Raw genomic sequence first — 19,888 nt, forward strand, 5'->3', positions numbered from 1 at the left:
CCGTGCGGAAACGTATGGTACAGTCCAATCTTTCATTATTTACACAATTGATGTAGAGGGGTCTGGCGAGACTGGTCACCGGGATGTTGAACCTGTTGACGAGAGAGGCCAAAATAAAATTTCCTGCAGATCCAGAGTCCAAGAAGGCCACTGTAGAGAAGGAGAAGGCAGAGGCAGACATCCGCACAGGCACAGTAAGACGTGGAGAAGCAGAGTAGACATCAAGGACTGTCTCACGTTTGTGCGGAGTCAGCGTACGTCTTTCCAGGCGGGGAGGACGGATAGGACAATCTCTCAGGAAGTGTTCGGTACTAGCACAGTACAGGCAGAGGTTCTCCATACGGCGTCGTGTCCTCTCTTGAGGTGTCAGGCGAGACCGGTCGACCTGCATAGCCTCCACGGCGGGAGGCACAGGAACAGATTGCAGGGGACCAGAGGAGAGAGGAGCCGAGGAGAAGAAACGCCTCGTGCGAACAGAGTCCATATCTTGGCGGAGTTCCTGACGCCTTTCGGAAAAACGCATGTCAATGCGAGTGGCTAGGTGAATAAGTTCATGTAGATTAGCAGGAATTTCTCGTGCGGCCAGAACATCTTTAATGTTGCTGGATAGGCCTTTTTTGAAGGTCGCGCAGAGGGCCTCATTATTCCAGGACAATTCTGAAGCAAGAGTACGGAATTGTACGGCATACTCGCCAACGGAAGAATTACCCTGGACCAGGTTCAACAGGGCAGTCTCAGCAGAAGAGGCTCGGGCAGGTTCCTCAAAGACACTTCGGATTTCCGAGAAGAAGGAGTGTACAGAGGCAGTGACGGGGTCATTGCGGTCCCAGAGCGGTGTGGCCCATGACAGGGCTTTTCCGGACAGAAGGCTGACTACGAAAGCCACCTTAGACCTTTCAGAGGGAAACAGGTCCGACATCATCTCCAGATGCAGGGAACATTGGGAAAGAAAGCCACGGCAAAACTTAGAGTCCCCATCAAATTTATCCGGCAAGGATAAGCGTATCCCAGGAGCGGCCACTCGCTGCGGAGGAGGTGCAGGAGCTGGCGGAGGAGATGACTGCTGAAGCTGTGGTAGTAACTGTTGTAGCATAACGGTCAGTTGAGACAGCTGTTGGCCTTGTTGCGCTATCTGTTGTGACTGCTGGGCGACCACCGTGGTGAGGTCAGCGACAACTGGCAGAGGAACTTCAGCGGGATCCATGGCCGGATCTACTGTCACGATGCCGGCTGGCAGGTAGTGGATCCTCTGTGCCAGAGAGGGATTGGCGTGGACCGTGCTAGTGGACCGGTTCTAAGCCACTACTGGTTTTCACCAGAGCCCGCCGCAAAGCGGGATGGTCTTGCTGCGGCGGTAGTGACCAGGTCGTATCCACTAGCAACGGCTCACCTCTCTGGCTGCTGAAGATAGGCGCGGTACAAGGGAGTAGGCAAAAGCAAGGTCGGACGTAGCAGAAGGTCGGGGCAGGCAGCAAGGATCGTAGTCAGGGGCAACGGCAGAAGGTCTGGAAACACAGGCAAGGAACACACAAGGAACGCTTTCACTGGCACTAAGGCAACAAGATCCGGCAAGGGAGTGCAGGGGAAGTGAGGTGATATAGGGAAGTGCACAGGTGAACACACTAATTGGAACCACTGCGCCAATCAGCGGCGCAGTGGCCCTTTAAATCGCAGAGACCCGGCGCGCGCGCGCCCTAGGGAGCGGGGCCGCGCGCGCCGGGACAGAACAGACGGAGAGCGAGTCAGGTAGGGGAGCCGGGGTGCGCATCGCGAGCGGGCGCTACCCGTATCGCGAATCGCATCCCGGCTGGCAGCGGAATCGCAGCGCCCCGGGTCAGAGGACGTGACCTGAGCGCTGCCGCGGGGAGAGTGAAGCGAGCGCTCCGGGGAGGAGCGGGGACCCGGAGCGCTCGGCGTAACATCAACTTCAGCAGCTCATAAGTACTGAAAGGATTAGAATTTTTTAATAGAAGTAATTTACAAATCTGTTTGACTTTATGGAGTCAGTTGATATATATAAAAAAAAAAAATTTCCTGGATAACCCCTTTAAATCTGCCGTGTAGATTAACCCTTAATAATATATCTTTTATTTTATTCTGTAAAAAAAATGGTTTCACTTATTACATATTGCAAAGCCCCATCAATAAATACTAATTAATACAATTTACTATGAATTACACCGCATTCCATACATTTCAATTAACACATTTGTTATTTTTATAATAACAATAGCAGAGGTTCATGACATGGAAAATCTAAAATATAAGCGACCAATGACAAGTTGCGCAAGTAAACTCAAAGGAAAAGGGAGGAGGAATAATAAAAATATTAATGCTTGTATATAGAGGAATTTTCTTATGTGTTATCAACAAAATCAACAGAATGTATATGATCAGAAAACTAATTTAAGATACCGGTATATAAATAGCACTGATATCTTCCTATGTTAAAAAAAAATAATAATATTCCTCTTATTTTCAGTTATTTGAATATTTTCCCAGTCACATTCTAAGGGGGGCAATTTATCCAATCCTGTGCAGAGGAAAAGTTGCCCAGTTGCCCATAGCAGCCAATCATATACCTTCTTTCGTTTTTGAAAGGATCTTTAAAAAATTAAAGAAGTGATCTGATTGGTTGCTATGGGCAACTGGGCAACTTTACCTCTGGACAGGATTTGATAAATCTCCCCCTAAGACTCCTAATTAAAGTGAAACAATGAGCTTAAGGGAAAGCTAACTTGAAATCCTTTCTTTTAAGAATTCCAAGTGGTGCACGAATGGCCTATAAATCTCCATGTGTCTTTATGACACCCTCCACAAGGAAAAACATTACCCCTTTTGTTCTACCATAATAGGCCTCTAACCAGCCAATTAATACCCTTCTCTGTACTGACAATGGTCAAAAACCCCAAAACAGCTTCTGGAGAGATTTTTGGCTTTGCATATATTCCCAGTCATGTTCTAAGACTCCTAAATGGAGTGAAATCTACCTTAAAAAGATTATATGAAGGAGTTGCTTTCCATATCCTTTCCTAATATTTTAGTGATATATCAGTAAAATTACAGTTTTTTTATGTTGAGTAGAATGAAGGGAACAATTCATTCAAGCACATTTCGTTCTTCTGGGAAAAGTCTCAAGCTGTGTAATACTTTTGTCATTAAAGTATATAATAATCAGCGGCTGAGACACTGAATAAAAAAGACAGGTTATCCCTAATTAAACTTCACAGCCTGCATTATAGCAAGTAAAATGGAGAAGCGTAGATGTGAATATTTTAACTAAAATACCTTGTAGATTTACAGTCAATAAGGATCACCCATAAGATGGCAAATATATATATATGTGTGTGTATGTGTGTGTAGGTGTGTGTGTGAGTGTAATGTATTAGTTAGAAGCATAAATACACATTCTCAACGTAGAAGCATAAATACACATTCTCAACACAGCCATACACATTCAAAAGCTGTCAGCTGAAATTATCCATATACATGAACACCCTATTCAGTAGAGTGTTTGTGTTCTGAGTGAAACAGCAGGGATAAGTGTGGCACCCAATTTTGGGGGTGCTGTTTGCAGGGTGTTTGGATATGATAATAAGGCCAGGGCACTGTTTATCTACATGATACGAGGATAGGACAGCTTATCTTGGGCCAGGCACGGGATAATAAATACACAGATGCCAGGTTACGGATAACTGTCTTTACTGAAGCAGGAGTAGATGTTGCAATCCTCACAGCGCAGATTACAGCAGAGGAGATGGAGAGTAACCCTATGGGAGCCCTGTAGATGTGTTGTGACTTGTAGTATTTTACACCCACTTTACTTTACTTATTGCAGGCTTAATTCTGAGGCCTCCCATGCTGACTAGGGTTCTGATAGTGTCCAATTAACACTAAACCACCAGAGTATGAACTATTGCTGTGTGAACCGTCAACTTACCAGATCTTATGCTCACAGTTAGGAATATCCCACTCCTCCTGGGCGGGGAACACTCGCAGAATGGCGTGGTTGCTTGCTTGAAGATTTACTTTAGTCTTCCCTTGAATCACCTCGCACTCCTGCAGCTCACACTGAGCTCTGTTCTGTACCTAGACTGGATAACTCCTCCCCCCTACACTATATATTGCCTAGTTAGGAGGCCTCCTATTGGGCAATCAGGGTCACATGGGTACTCTGTATCATGCCTCCTTACAGATATCCTTTACAATTCTTATAGATACAGTGCAAAACAATATGAATTAACAAAGACTACAATGAATATTAAAGCCTCACCTGAGCAGCATGGCCTAGCGCAGGCACCTGAAGCAATGTTTACCTGACAGGACCCACTCCGGTACTGGGACACCACATAAGCACTTGCCAGATTCCCCTGGTGGTAAGCTCATCTCCCTGGGGACAAAACAATTGTGCAATTGAAATTCAATATGACGATCTTTCTTTCCTCTAACATTACTTTTTAAAGAATTGCGAGGTCTCATACACATTAGACCAGTGCTCTCAAACTGCGGCCCTCCAGATGTTGCGGTTCGGCATGCTGGGAGTTTAAGTTTTGCAATATCTGGAGGGCCACAGTTTGAGAGCACTGCATTAGACAATCAAGTGATCCTGTCCAAATTGACTTTTTTCTACTGCAGTGTTTCCTAACCAATGTGCATCCAGTTGCATAACTACAACTCCCAGCATGCATGGACAGCCAATGGCAACATCTGAAGGCACACTGGTTGGGAAACACTTCTCTAATGTGTATGGGGACCTTAAGCTTGCTGATAATAAGTAAAACAGCAGCAGCCCCGTAAATCTGGCATTATATACAGGCTTTGTTACCACCTGTGCCCATTGCTTTATCAAGTAAATGCAGGTCTTAATTATGGGGCTAACAGCCATCCTGCAGTAACTACATATGAATTACCATTAATTGCCATGAATTACCATTAAATCCTTAATTCTGTTTCTGGCTTTGGCTTCAACAATTGATAAGAAGCCTCAATATGGCAACACACTTTTTGCAGATGACTGCAAGTATTGGGGTTCTGTTTACTAGTTAAGATTTCTAAGCCCCCTCAGCCCACCAGGAGCACCTACAGAGCACATGCATACAATACTGACACTTGCATCACCTTATTCTGTACATTACCCAATGCTTTTATAAAAATAGAGCACAACAAAATCAAGGGTACCACTCGCAAGTACTTTGCTACCTACCCGCGTTGTAAGGAGTAGTACAAGTCTCCCCATGAAAACAGTAAAGAAGCCATTTGGGACAGTGATTACCTTACCAATTCAATTTGAATAAAAACTGTAGGCTTAGTGCTAGCCCAATAGAGGCATGTCTATAGTGTCCTAAAATGAGGTCACCTTACGATGGTGGGATTGTACACGCTATTGGGCCAAATGGTAAGCTAGGAACCTCTTTTTTCTTCTCTATTGCAATTTAAAGCGTGTTATATTACACATATTTCTAAGGCTACATTCATATGACAATTTTGCCATACTGTTTGCCATCATTTTTTTTTTTTTGCAGACCTTATGCCCTAAAAACTGACACAATTGCATGAAAACGTGTGCTCTGAAATGAAACTGCATACGGTTTTGAACTGCATGTCATTTGAATTTAGAGGTCCAGTTGCATGAGTTTTTGTAATAAAAAACGTGTACTGTTTTTGGTTAACACTCAGAGTGCAATAAAGTTCCAATTGTTTTACTGAAATTCCAAGGTGTGGTTTGCCATGTATAAGACAAAATGTATCCCAAAAACTGTGGCACTGTAGACATATCCATTTTTTATTGACTTCAGTGTTAAAAAAAAAACATATACGGTTCGTATATGGGTTTTTAAAGAGGACACAAAACCGTAGTAGACTGCAGTTTTGTGTAAGGTAAAAAACACACACAAAACTGTACACGACAGGATACTTCTTGTTGCATATGTTTTTGCATAGGAGGTCTATGTATATGGTTTTCCATATCCTTGCATACGGTTCTCCAGTGTGCTGCTGTGATTTCCTTGTTTGTTAATGTTAAAATTGCCAAATTATGTAATTCAGTGTTTATAAACCTTTTTAAGCCAAGTACCTCCTAGTGAGAAGATGTTCCCACTAAGTTCCCCCAAGGAAGTGATCAGTTATACACATTGAATAAATAAGGGTAAGCTCACACTACTACACAGACTTATATGTGTCATACATGAGTAAGGTACATTTTTACTATATTGTTCTGGAAGCAGGAACTACATCTATACGGTTAATAACTGCTGGTGTGGTCCCCTGTTTTAAGGGTGGCTAAATTAGGCAAAAGCCCAGTGAGCCCACTTTCTACCCAGCCCAAATAATTGGACATTCAGGGGTATCTGGAGACTGAAACATGTGAGCCATAACTGCCCTGGACCACCAGCTACTTTACCAATTATTAGTGCTCTAGACAATCAAAGACGTTCACCACTTCACTATTATATATATATATATATATATATATATTGTGGCAGTGTGGCAAGGAAAGGGTGTATTTCCTTGGCTCACCCTGCAGAAGCTCTCACCTGCTTCTTAAGTAATGAGGCAGGAGGGAAGGGAGGTGTATATGAGATGGAGACTCAGTGTAATGTGGGCTCTTCCTAGGAGACAGCATGTGGGCTGTAGGGAAGAGACAGAGCCTGCTGAGGAGTACACAGCCCGAGCTATGAGGGGCTCAAAGAGACTGCCATGAATTGTGAGTAGAAGGTTGCAGGGGACATAAGTTTAACCGGCTGAGGGAAGCTCAGCGGTTGTTAGTCAGGACAAGCTGATCTGTTTAGTCAGTGACCAGACGGTCTAGGATTTTGTTTTGTTCCTGCTTTTTGTTTATTTATTACCCTGCAACCTGTCTAATAAAACTGGCAAGGTGCCAGATTTGCATTGTAAGCGTTTGTTTGCTGGTTTATTGAGAAGAAATGCATCCTGTGGCGTAGTCCAGGACGATCCCAGAGCTAATCCCCAAGACGGATCGTCACAATATATATATATATATATATATATATATATATATATATATATATATATATATATAATGTGAAGAAGAAAATGGCTAGCTCGGCTACTGCAGAAAATGTGGATACTCAGCAATGATGGGGTTAACTCCTGCGATCCTAGGCTAGGTGGTGCTAGACGCCAAGTAGTTCTTAGAAGTTACATACAATCTTAAATGATGAAAGAAGCGTAGCAACTCACCAATAGCTGTGATGTCTTTATTGCGGAAACATCAGACGGTACACAAAAGACAGTAGGATCGTGCGGGTGCTGGCGTGGGTGAGGGAGCTGGTGGGTCTTGCTCACCCACCCGCTCCCTCACCCACGCCAGCACCCGCACGATCCTACTGTCTTTTGTGTACCGTCTGATGTTTCCACAATAAAGACATCACAGCTATTGGTGAGTTGCTACGCTTCTTTCATCTTTCAAGATTGTATATATATATATATATATAAAAAAAAAAAAAAAAAGGATAAGGAGCAGCACTCTGTAAATTGTAGGTCGAAGGTGGGTGCACACGGTCGGAATCCCAGGTCACGGGAGACACTTCACAATGTAGAAAGGAGAAGACTGTAGCACTCCAATAAGATGAAAAGTGAATGTGGCTTTATTCCAATTCAAACATCAAAGCAACGTTTCAGCTGCACGCAGGCAGCCTTTGTCAAGCAGTTACATAGTGCACATGGTGCGGTATATATATGGTGGAAGGACATGACGTCACAATTACATCACATCATTAGCATATCAAAACAAACAATCAATGTGTATTATATTACACCATAAACATTATATATCAGGCAGTAGTGAACTTCAAGTGCATAATAGGTGTACAGTGGTAATAAACATAAGAGAATGTGAAGAGAACTCACAACGTAAATCTACAGAGACGGGATCACTGGGCGGGTCCTGCGTGATGTCACAGAAGAGCATCGGGCGCTCCGTCCTATGGCGGAGTGGCGCGCGATGTTCAATGCAGCGGAGAAATGCTTGGACCGCAACCGGAAGGAGGGGTTGGAACGCAACCGGAAATGGTGCGATCGCACCCAATCGCATGGGTGGAAAGGAGCAGAGGAGACTGCAGTGCGGGCATAGGGGAATGTCGCGCACGCGCAGTGAGTGAGTGTCACATGCGCATGCGCAGAGAGAGCAAGAAAGCATATCTGGCCATTATTGTTAAGGGCAGCTGAAAGGGCAAAAATAAAATGAGGGAAAATAATAGAGAGAGTAATAAAGAAGTGGCGGAGCAGCAGAGGTATGATTAGGGGTGCACCTAAAAGTAGTTGTTGTCCTGTGTAAGGGCGAAAAGTCTTATATATATCTCTCGCCTAGCACAGACAGCAATGGATAAATGGGGCCACACAAGCAGAACCATGCATGCAGGACACTGCACTCTGGACCCTCTCTAGGGAGTTGGGAGACCTACCGAAAGGATCCCCAACATACAGATGGAGGGAAGGGACTACCTCTATGTAGATAGGGGAGTCCTGCCCTCCAAACCCCAGTCACTGAGGGTGGCCTTTATTTGATGCCCATGCCAGAAGTGTCCATCAAGTACTCGCACACGTCGTTGGCCCACCTATAATGAAGGTAAGTAAGGGGTGCACCAATTAGAATATAGAAGATATGCTCCACCACTGCGGTTAAGAAATTGCAACAGGGGAAAACAACAGGCATGAAAAGTAGGCCATATAAGTGTCAGGAAAATATAGAAGAATAAACAGTAAATAAAAATGGTACATAAAAAAGGATAATGAAGGCAAAAAATGAAATAAAATAAAATAGGACTGATGGAGTTTTTCCGGTTGCTGTTCAAGATGAGAGGAGCAGGTGGATATAGGTCACGCAGGATCCGTTCCACCGTCTCTGTAAGAAGGAAATAAAAGGAGGAGATAAATCATCTCAAATGGCAATATGTAAACACACATACTCAGGGGGGCAATCTACAAGACAACAGAGTGTCTGGGGTAACTTAGAGGTTAGAAATAGGAAAATCGATATTCAGGCCGTTAGGTTTCAGACATTTTAGTTCAAAGATCCACCATAGTTCGCGTTTATGTAGTAAGGCCGTTCGGTTACCACCTCTTTTGAGAGGAGGGATATGGTCGAGAAGTACAAAACGTAAATCACGTTCAGAATGGCCGGACTCAATAAAGTGTTTCGGGACTGGGAGATCCAATCTCCCCTTGCGGATTGTATACCGGTGTTGATTGAATCTGGTGCGGAACTCGCCGGTTGTTTCCCCCACATACAAAAGATTGCAGGGACAGAGTAGAGCGTAAATGACAAAACTGGAGGTACATGTGAGGTAATGTCTCAACGTATAAATTTTACCGGAGTTGGGGTGTAGAAAAGTGGGGCCTTTTATCATTTTGGGACAGTTGATGCAGTGGCAGCATGGATAGCTGCCTCTGCTTCTCACTGTCAGGTAGCGTTGTCCTGTGCGGGATGTATCCGCCACATCTGCCTTAACAAGCCTGTCACGTAAGTTGGGTGGTCTTCTATATGACATGAGAGGTGGTGCTTGGAACTCTTGAATATGTGGGAAAGCCTGTTTGAGTAGGGGCCAGTGTTGTCGGATAATGGATGAAATTTGACTGGATTTGTCGCAAAACTGTGTGACAAATGCAATGCGGTTAGAGGGGGACTTAGTTTTTGGTTGATGAATCAGGGACTGACGGTCCATCGCTAGGACTTCCTGTTTGCATTGTGCAGTAAGTTTTTTGGGGTAACCCCGTTTAGAGAAATTGGAGGCCATCTTATCCAGTGTGTCAGAGATCAGGTGTTGGTCACTGACGATCCTGCGGGCCCTAACCATCTGGCTGCGGGGAAGAGACTTAATCATGGGGCGTGGATGATGACTGGAAAAGTGGAGAATCGAGTTACAATCAGTGGGTTTGGTAAAGAGACTGGTGGTTAGTGTGCCTTCACTAACAGAGACCAAGGTGTCTAGAAACTGAATAGAAGAGTGAGAAAAATTGAGAGTAAACTGAATGTGTGGACAGATAGAGTTGAGGAAGGACTGAAAAGAAAGCAGAGACTCGTCGGAACCGCACCAAATGAGGAACACATCGTCGATGTATCGCCACCACCCCAGCACTTGGCTGAAGTGGTGGGATACATAGACGTGTGACTCTTCCAGCGACGCAACAAAAATGTTGGCGTACGTTGGGGCCACATTGGTCCCCATGGCGGTTCCGGCGATTTGTGCATAAAATGTGTCATTGAACAAAAAATAGTTGTTAGAGAGAACAAAATCGAGAAGAGAGATAATAAACTGAGTTTCAGATAAAGAGAAATCAGGAGTGATAGCGTGAGTGACTGCTGCGATGCCTTCCGCATGGGGAATTGAGGTGTACAGGGACACTATATCGAGGGATGCTAGTGTGATATCCCTGGGTAGTGGTACCGATTCAAGTTTTAATAGAAAGTCAGAGGTGTCTCTAAGGAATGATTTAGCACGAGTGGCATATGGGCGTAGAAGCTGGTCAAGAAAAATGGAGGCATGACTGGTGATGGAGTCCCTCCCGGAGACAATCACTCCTGATTTCTCTTTATCTGAAACTCAGTTTATTATCTCTCTTCTCGATTTTGTTCTCTCTAACAACTATTTTTTGTTCAATGACACATTTTATGCACAAATCGCCGGAACCGCCATGGGGACCAATGTGGCCCCAACGTACGCCAACATTTTTGTTGCGTCGCTGGAAGAGTCACACGTCTATGTATCCCACCACTTCAGCCAAGTGCTGGGGTGGTGGCGATACATCGACGATGTGTTCCTCATTTGGTGCGGTTCCGACGAGTCTCTGCTTTCTTTTCAGTCCTTCCTCAACTCTATCTGTCCACACATTCAGTTTACTCTCAATTTTTCTCACTCTTCTATTCAGTTTCTAGACACCTTGGTCTCTGTTAGTGAAGGCACACTAACCACCAGTCTCTTTACCAAACCCACTGATTGTAACTCGATTCTCCACTTTTCCAGTCATCATCCACGCCCCATGATTAAGTCTCTTCCCCGCAGCCAGATGGTTAGGGCCCGCAGGATCGTCAGTGACCAACACCTGATCTCTGACACACTGGATAAGATGGCCTCCAATTTCTCTAAACGGGGTTACCCCAAAAAACTTACTGCACAATGCAAACAGGAAGTCCTAGCGATGGACCGTCAGTCCCTGATTCATCAACCAAAAACTAAGTCCCCCTCTAACCGCATTGCATTTGTCACACAGTTTTGCGACAAATCCAGTCAAATTTCATCCATTATCCGACAACACTGGCCCCTACTCAAACAGGCTTTCCCACATATTCAAGAGTTCCAAGCACCACCTCTCATGTCATATAGAAGACCACCCAACTTACGTGACAGGCTTGTTAAGGCAGATGTGGCGGATACATCCCGCACAGGACAACGCTACCTGACAGTGAGAAGCAGAGGCAGCTATCCATGCTGCCACTGCATCAACTGTCCCAAAATGATAAAAGGCCCCACTTTTCTACACCCCAACTCCGGTAAAATTTATACGTTGAGACATTACCTCACATGTACCTCCAGTTTTGTCATTTACGCTCTACTCTGTCCCTGCAATCTTTTGTATGTGGGGGAAACAACCGGCGAGTTCCGCACCAGATTCAATCAACACCGGTATACAATCCGCAAGGGGAGATTGGATCTCCCAGTCCCGAAACACTTTATTGAGTCCGGCCATTCTGAACGTGATTTACGTTTTGTACTTCTCGACCATATCCCTCCTCTCAAAAGAGGTGGTAACCGAACGGCCTTACTACATAAACGCGAACTATGGTGGATCTTTGAACTAAAATGTCTGAAACCTAACGGCCTGAATATCGATTTTCCTATTTCTAACCTCTAAGTTACCCCAGACACTCTGTTGTCTTGTAGATTGCCCCCCTGAGTATGTGTGTTTACATATTGCCATTTGAGATGATTTATCTCCTCCTTTTATTTCCTTCTTACAGAGACGGTGGAACGGATCCTGCGTGACCTATATCCACCTGCTCCTCTCATCTTGAACAGCAACCGGAAAAACTCCATCAGTCCTATTTTATTTTATTTCATTTTTTGCCTTCATTATCCTTTTTTATGTACCATTTTTATTTACTGTTTATTCTTCTATATTTTCCTGACACTTATATGGCCTACTTTTCATGCCTGTTGTTTTCCCCTGTTGCAATTTCTTAACCGCAGTGGTGGAGCATATCTTCTATATTCTAATTGGTGCACCCCTTACTTACCTTCATTATAGGTGGGCCAACGACGTGTGCGAGTACTTGATGGACACTTCTGGCATGGGCATCAAATAAAGGCCACCCTCAGTGACTGGGGTTTGGAGGGCAGGACTCCCCTATCTACATAGAGGTAGTCCCTTCCCTCCATCTGTATGTTGGGGATCCTTTCGGTAGGTCTCCCAACTCCCTAGAGAGGGTCCAGAGTGCAGTGTCCTGCATGCATGGTTCTGCTTGTGTGGCCCCATTTATCCATTGCTGTCTGTGCTAGGCGAGAGATATATATAAGACTTTTCGCCCTTACACAGGACAACAACTACTTTTAGGTGCACCCCTAATCATACCTCTGCTGCTCCGCCACTTCTTTATTACTCTCTCTATTATTTTCCCTCATTTTATTTTTGCCCTTTCAGCTGCCCTTAACAATAATGGCCAGATATGCTTTCTTGCTCTCTCTGCGCATGCGCATGTGACACTCACTCACTGCGCGTGCGCGACATTCCCCTATGCCCGCACTGCAGTCTCCTCTGCTCCTTTCCACCCATGCGATTGGGTGCGATCGCACCATTTCCGGTTGCGTTCCAACCCCTCCTTCCGGTTGCGGTCCAAGCATTTCTCCGCTGCATTGAACATCGCGCGCCACTCCGCCATAGGACGGAGCGCCCGATGCTCTTCTGTGACATCACGCAGGACCCGCCCAGTGATCCCGTCTCTGTAGATTTACGTTGTGAGTTCTCTTCACATTCTCTTATGTTTATTACCACTGTACACCTATTATGCACTTGAAGTTCACTACTGCCTGATATATAATGTTTATGGTGTAATATAATACACATTGATTGTTTGTTTTGATATGCTAATGATGTGATGTAATTGTGACGTCATGTCCTTCCACCATATATATACCGCACCATGTGCACTATGTAACTGCTTGACAAAGGCTGCCTGCGTGCAGCTGAAACGTTGCTTTGATGTTTGAATTGGAATAAAGCCACATTCACTTTTCATCTTATTGGAGTGCTACAGTCTTCTCCTTTCTATATATATATATATATATATATATATGTACATCCCGTGTCTACATAATATAGCAGTATTATGTATTATATGGACACGGGATGAAAGCATTGTGTAGACATTATATGGGAGTATAATTTTACATTGTATAGGAGTATTCAGGTATAAATATTTGCACGCATAAATAGGTGCACATGTCTTTATGGCAACTAGGTGAAGCCTTACTTAATTTTTCAGCTAGGCCCCCCATTTTCTCTAAATCTGACCCTGTCTACGAAGAACAAGAACTGGATACTGTGAGCTATGTATATGAGTATCTTGTGAAAATAGTGACAGCAGCTGACATGGTCTAGTCCAAATAAAGTAGTCATTCTTAAATAGAATTCTGAATACATTTTCTAATTAGTTGTAAATCACATAAAATGGAAAATTACACATGGAAACATCTGCTGTAATGTATGTTCCATTGTAATTATTTTAAAAAAAGTGATCTCTGGGTAGATTGTGGAAATATAGTCAGAAGTGACTAATCCGTGATTGGGTTATTTATTTAAATAATTAATTATACATTTTTTAGTTAATACATAGAGAGCTGACATGTAGTATGGGGGTGTTCATTTGGGATTTATACTTTAATTTTAATTCATAGGGATCTGGCCAGGAAGCTTGCCCTTAGCAGTGGGGCACCCGTGTTCTTGAGTTACTTGGGATCAAAGAGCATGGGGTTTTTTGGTGTGCTCTATGCATATACTTATTGGTAATTTTGAGAGGGGCATATTCCCAAAGGCAGATTCTGGCACATTTAATTGCTTCTTAGATGAACTCTTGCAATTGTTAAAATACCCTCAGGGTAATGAAAATGAAAGTGGTATATTATTTTGTATGAATGCATTTCCATGTCTCAGGAAAATACTTGGGAAATAATGTGTTAGAAAATTAAAAAGGAAATACGTAGATCCTAGAAAAGTGACTAAGGTCAATGGGAGCAGGAGAAGGTCAATTGAGGGATTGATTGCCTACATGGTGTCACATTGTATATTCTTTCTTATGTAAAGTATATACATTAATGGTGTATAAGACTTCCTTTACACAAAAAGTGAAACATTAGATGTAAACTTGTTAAATTCAATTTATTAAGATCTTTGTTGAACAATTCTCTTGATTTAAACAAAAATCAAGTTCTGCTTATATTCAGTGTTCAGCTAATAAATAACCTATGAAACTATGTAAGCCAGATGTAGAGTTAAAAAAGGTTATAATTCGCATAGGTCAAATATTGCTACTGTAGGTGAAATAGTGCTCCTGCACCATACCCACTGGTGGTGGGTCCCCTGGATGGGGATCTGTTGGATGCTTGTAGTTGTTTTGTACTGGAGGTACAATGGGGAGCGTTGGGATGCTTGGTAAAGGTGTGAGGGTACACTGGAAGCACATAAAAAGCTGTGGGATGCTTGGTAGAGGTGTGAGGGCACACTGGAAGCACATAAGAAGCTGTGGGGTGCTTGGTAGAGGTGTGAGGGTACACTGGAAGCAGATAAGAAGCTGTGGGATGCTTGGTAGAGGTGTGAGGGTACACTGGAAGCACATAAGAAGCGGTGGGATGCTTGGTAGAGGTGTGAGGGTACACTGGAAGCACATAAGAAGCTGTGGGATGCTTGGTAGAGGTGTGAGGGTACACTGGAAGCACATAAGAAGCTGTGGGATGCTTGGTAGAGGTGTGAGGGTACACTGGAAGCACATAAGAAGCTGTGGGATGCTTGGTAGAGGTGTGAGGGTACACTGGAAGCACATAAGAAGCTGTGGGATGCTTGGTAGAGGTGTGAAGGTACACTGGAAGCACATAAGAAGCTGTGGGATGCTTGGTAGAGGTGTGAGGGTACACTGGAAGCACATAAGAAGCTGTGGGGTGCTTGGTAGAGGTGTGAGGGTACACTGGAAGCAGATAAGAAGCTGTGGGATGCTTGGTAGAGGTGTGAGGGTACACTGGAAGCACATAAGAAGCGGTGGGATGCTTGGTAGAGGTGTGAGGGTACACTGGAAGCACATAAGAAGCTGTGGGATGCTTGGTAGAGGTGTGAGGGTACACTGGAAGCACATAAGAAGCTGTGGGATGCTTGGTAGAGGTGTGAGGGTACACTGGAAGCACATAAGAAGCTGTGGGATGCTTGGTAGAGGTGTGAAGGTACACTGGAAGCACATAAGAAGCTGTGGGATGCTTGGTAGAGGTGTGAGGGTACACTGGAAGCACATAAGAAGCTGTGGGGTGCTTGGTAGAGGTGTGAGGGTACACTGGAAGCACATAAGAAGCGGTGGGATGCTTGGTAGAGGTGTGAGGGTACACTGGAAGCACATAAGAAGCTGTGGGATGCTTGGTAGAGGTGTGAGGGCACACTGGAAGCACATAAGAAGCCGTGGGATGCTTGGTAGAGGTGTGAAGGTACACTGGAAGCACATAAGAAGCTGTGGGATGCTTGGTAGAGGTGTGAGGGTACACTGGAAGCACATAAGAAGCTGTGGGATGCTTGGTAGAGGTGTGAGGGTACACTGGAAGCACATAAGAAGCTGTGGGATGCTTGGTAGAGGTGTGAGGATACACTGGAAGCACATAAGAAGCTGTGGGGTGCTTGGTAGAGGTGTGAGGGTACACTGGAAGCACATAAGAAGCTGTGGGGTGCTTGGTAGAGGTGTGAGGGTACACTGGAAGCACATAAGAAGCTGTGGGATGCTTGGTAGAGGTGTGAGGGTACACTGGAAGCACATAAGAAGCTGTGGGATGCTTGGTAGAGGTGTGATGGTACACTGGAAGCACATAAGAAGCTGTGGGATGCTTGGTAGAGGTGTGAGGGTACACTGGAAGCACATAAGAAGCTGTGGGATGCTTGGTAGAGGTGTGAGGGTACACTGGAAGCACATAAGAAGCTGTGGGATGCTTGGTAGAGGTGTGAGGATACACTGGAAGCACATAAGAAGCTGTGGGGTGCTTGGTAGAGGTGTGAGGGTACACTGGAAGCACATAAGAAGCTGTGGGGTGCTTGGTAGAGGTGTGAGGGTACACTGGAAGCACATAAGAAGCTGTGGGATGCTTGGTAGAGGTGTGAGGGTACACTGGAAGCACATAAGAAGCTGTGGGATGCTTGGTAGAGCTGTGAAGGTACACTGGAAGCACATAAGAAGCTGTGGGATGCTTGGTAGAGGTGTGAGGGTACACTGGAAGCACATAAGAAGCTGTGGGGTGCTTGGTAGAGGTGTGAGGGTACACTGGAAGCACATAAGAAGCTGTGGGATGCTTGGTAGAGGTGTGAAGGTACACTGGAAGCACATAAGAAGCTGTGGGATGCTTGGTAGAGGTGTGAGGGTACACTGGAAGCACATAAGAAGCTGTGGGATGCTTGGTAGAGGTGTGAGGGTACACTGGAAGCACATAAGAAGCTGTGGGATGCTTGGTAGAGGTGTGAGGGTACACTGGAAGCACATAAGAAGCTGTGGGATGCTTGGTAGAGGTGTGAGGGTACACTGGAAGCACATAAGAAGCTGTGGGATGCTTGGTAGAGGTGTGAGGGTACACTGGAAGCACATAAGAAGCTGTGGGATGCTTGCAGATGTTTAAGGGTCTACATGAGGTATATGGGAAGTTGTAGGATGCTTGTACTCTCAAAGCATGATTAGGGCAATGTTGCTGTATGCTGTGACCAACGGCTGCATAATATTGGCAATATTGTCACTTGGCCATTGGTCATTGCATGTGAGTGGTGTTTTGTCTACATATGATGATCGCAATGTGGTGCCCACTCCCTTCTCTTGGAATTATACCTCGAAGATAACAGAAGGATGAAGCGAAGCCTGAAGCAATGAAACCTATTACTTTTCCTGCTCTCAGATATCGCCTTAAAGGGGTACTCCGCTGTAAAAAAAAATTGAAATCAACTGATGCCAGAAAGTTAAACCGATTTGTAAATTACTTCTATTTAAAAATCTTAATCCTTCCAGTACTTATCAGTTGATGTATACTACAGAGGAAGTTCTTATCTTTTTGAATTTCCTTTCTGTCTGACCACAGTGCTCTCTGCTGACGCCTCTGTCCATGTCAGGAACTGTCCAGAGCAGGATAGGATTGCTATGGGGATTTGCTCCTACTCTGGACAGTTCCTAAAATGGACAGAGGTGTCAGCAGAGAGCACTGTGGTCAGACAGAAAGGAAATTCAAAAAAAGGAGAACTTCCTGTGGAGCATACATCAGTTGATAAGTTTTAAGATTATAAAATAGAAGTAATTTACAAATCTGTTTAACTTGCGGGCACCAATTGATGTTTTCCAGCGGAGTACCCCTTTAATCGGTTTATTCAACATTAGAAAAACAAAGCTGATTTCTTGAAAAACTGCACCACATGTGTGGTTTTGCAACTCAGGACCATTAAACAAACAGAGCCAAGTTGTAATACCAAACAACCTAAGGGCAGGTGTGGGGCTGTTTTTGAAAGAAATTGCATCTGTTTTTGTACTGCTGGATAATCTCTCTATGCTAAATTCTTGTTTGGAATATATATATACCGTGTTAAGTTTTTCCATGTAACTGCTAATAAAAAAAAGGATTAGTAGAGGCTTTTGACTCCTGGACTCCGACTTATTTGTAAGTGATGGCATACCCTAACAATATACAATCACTTACAATCATATAAACACCCATTAAAATTTAACCCATTGGGAACCAGTATTAGCAAAATCTTTGCCAAAGACTTGATGAACATGTAGCAGTGCCACTCTGGGACCACATGCAAAAAATTTATTTGACTGTTCTCATAATCAATAGGGTATGCTGTGACTTAAAAAAAAAAAAAATATATATATATATATATATATATATATATATGCTCTAGGCTGCAGTATATATGGGATTACTACAAACCTCATTGACTAACACATATCATCTGGTTGCTGTGAAAAGCCAGGATAGGGAAAAACACACAAACCTCCTCTACCACTTTCTCTAGTGTTGGTAACACTTTGAATTCGTTTTTATAGAGAAAGTGATTGTTTTTTTTAGGACTAGTTTAAAAAATCATTAAAGAGTATACTATTCCAATGATATTGAAAAATGTGCCTGGTAATCATACCTTAACACATAGAAAATTTTACAAATGAGTGTGGAAATGAATGATACAGGATTTGTTAACTATTTCACAGAGACGGTAAGGCACTTAGATATATTTATTTCAAGCTAGGTGAAATTTAACAAGTTTTACAAATGCTTATTATGAATGGCCCCTCTTATAAACTTAGCCAAAAACCACTTTCAATGTGCTTTAGTAATCCTTCAAGCTTCCAAAATATGCATAACGAACCATACTCCTACATAAAACATACCTCCTTATATATCTAAAGGTTAAATATGTATAAAAGTCCAAAAAATGTCATCCAAGATTCAAATAGCTTAAGAATTATTTCATTTGCTGACTGGTTCATAGTCCACAACTTCACTGCCATCAAAATGCAAATCTCCTTATCTAGTCAATACCAATGGATGTTAATCACTCAAAATAGGGGGGGGGGGGGAATGAACAACCAGTACAAGATATTTTTATTAAAAGGAACGGTTGTAAATTCACTCGACTATGCTCCCTTTACCAATGGGTTATATCTCCTCATCTATTAAACAGATTGAGGTAAGCAAATGATAGCTATATGCCTGCAACCAGATCTGGCGTCAGGCAGCACCTGGTGAATCTGGCCAAGTGCCCATTTTGCCACCAGGTGCTTTATTTAGGCACTCCTGGGAATCCAAGATGCATGTCCTGGATTGATACATGAAAGCACATGGTTCAGCTATTTGTGTGCTTGTTGAGCAGGATGATCCAATGAGGCAACCAGAACTTCTGATGCAGAACACTGCCAGCACTAGAAGCTCAGAGATAAGAGGACCTGTGGAAGAACATAGCCTCGAAAGAAGCTGACGGAGAGCAGTGTGACAGGTAAGTGGGACCACAAAAAATAAGACCAGGATATCCCATAGCACTTCACCAGTGTTCTCCACATCTTTTAGCAGAGAGTTCCAATTAATTAGAAACATTTTTCATACTGATCAGCAATTGTGCTAAATTCTGGAAGGAGGTTGCAGCTGTATGATACATTAAGCTAAAACTAAAGGTAACATTCTTTCTTTCACGAGTTTAAACCAATATTTGATTATTTCAGAATGGTTTAACCCCTTAAAGGGGTACTCCGCCCCTAGACATCTTATCCCCTATCCAAAGGATAGGGAATAAGATGTCAGATCGCCGCGGGCCGGCTGCTGGGGACCCCGGGGATCGCTGCTGCAGCACCCCGCTATCATTACTGCGCAGAGCGAGATCGCTCTGCCCGTAATGACAGGCAATACAGGGGCCGGAGCATCGTTACGTCACGGCTCCGCCCCTCGTGACTTTGCGGCCTGTCCCCTTCAATACAAGTCTATGGGAAGGGGGCGTGGCGGTCGTCACGCCCCCTGCCATAGACTTGCATTAAGGGGACGGGCCGTGATGTCATGAGGGGGCGGAGCCATGACTTCACGCTGCTCCGGCCCCTGTATCGCCCGTCATTACGCACAGAACGAACTCGCTCTGTGCAGTAATGATGGTGGGGTGCCGCAGTGGC

The sequence above is a fragment of the Hyla sarda genome, chromosome 2 (assembly GCF_029499605.1).
Source record: "Hyla sarda isolate aHylSar1 chromosome 2, aHylSar1.hap1, whole genome shotgun sequence".
Lineage (NCBI taxonomy): Eukaryota > Metazoa > Chordata > Amphibia > Anura > Hylidae > Hyla > Hyla sarda.